Source organism: Limulus polyphemus, unplaced genomic scaffold (assembly GCF_000517525.1).
Source record: "Limulus polyphemus unplaced genomic scaffold, Limulus_polyphemus-2.1.2 Scaffold12690, whole genome shotgun sequence".
Taxonomy (NCBI): Eukaryota; Metazoa; Arthropoda; class Merostomata; order Xiphosura; family Limulidae; genus Limulus; species Limulus polyphemus.
Genome location: NW_013678300.1, coordinates 1 through 1,566, shown reverse-complemented (window position 1 = coordinate 1,566; position 1,566 = coordinate 1).

Sequence of the window (1,566 nt, the reverse complement as noted above, 5' to 3'; positions counted from 1 at the left end):
CTTTCACGTCATTTTGATACGTCTTGTAGGCCACTCAGCCAATTGAATACATCCTTTCACATCATTTTGATACGTCTTGTAGGCCACTCAGCAAATTAACTACATCCTTTCACGTCTAGTAGGTCACTCAGCCAATTAACTACATCCTTTCACGTCTAGTAGGTCACTCAGCCAATTAACTACATCCTTTCACGTCCTAGTAGGTCACTCAGCCAATTAAATACATCCTTTCACGTCTAGTAGGTCACTCAGCCAATTAAATACATCCTTTCACGTCTTGTAGGCCACTCAGCCAATTAAATACATACTTTCACGTCTAGTAGGTCACTCAGCCAATTGAATACATCCTTTCACGTCTAGTAGGTCACTCAGCCAATTAAATACATCCTTTCACGTCTAGTAGGTCATTCAGCCAATTAAATACATCCTTTCACGTCATTTTGATACGTCTAGTAGGCCACTCAGCCAATTGAATACATCCTTTCACGTCTTGTAGGCCACTCAGCCAATTAAATACATCCTTTCACATCATTTTGATACTCCGCTGATTCTGATCTTTCAGTTTATACCACAAAATGTGTGAGTGTCTTGTTGTTACATGTTATCACGTGGTTGTCTGTAAATAAAGACTTATCCTAACTTTGTTAGTGTCTTGGTGTTATTATGTTATCACGTGGTTGTCTGTAAATAAAGACCGATCCTAACTTTGTTAGTGTCTTGTTATTATGCTATCACGTAGTTGTCTGTAAATGAAGACCGATCCTAACTTTGTTATTGTCTTGGTGTTATATCTTATCACGTGGTTGTCTGTAAATGAAGACCGATCCTAACTTTGTTACTGTCTTGTTGTTATATGTTATCACGTGGTTGTCTGTAAATAAAGACCGATCCTAACTTTGTTAGTGTCTTGTTGTTATATGTTATCACGTGGTTGTCTGTAAATAAAGACCGATTCCAATACTATAAACAGGCGTATATGTTATTAGGTTTGTTGAGTCAATAAAATATTAATGATAATCATGAAAGAATCCGTTACAAGTTACAATTAACTCACACCATCTTGTAGAAAGAAGGTCAGAGGCTGAGGCGCCTGTCTAATTTTATTTAAATCTTTAAGTACTCAAGACGTCTGTAATGGAGCTTATCTAATATATTCCTGTCACTCCAAGAGCCTTTTAACAGCTTATAACTGCTGTGTCATTAGGCTTACCCTTTTTTCACACGTTCTTTGAGGTCGTCTCGTTTTGAGAACGCGCAGAAACCGGCTGTTATCAGAGGCCGACAGCCACGGAATTGGGAGATGACAGTGTGGGAGACACACAAGCCTTGATGCTGATAAAATATTTTAGTAAATAGTTGATGATAAATGATGGGTCATTTGAGAAACGACAGCTATCAATACAGCTCTGCTTGTAAAAAGGCCGTCCAAACAGCGATTAAACATCCAGCTTCAGCTTCTCTAACAATTTTAACCGTTTTAACAATTTCAAACTTTCAGGTAACATCCCGTTTCAACATATACTGAATCAGTTTCAACATATACAATCAGTTTCAACATATACTGAA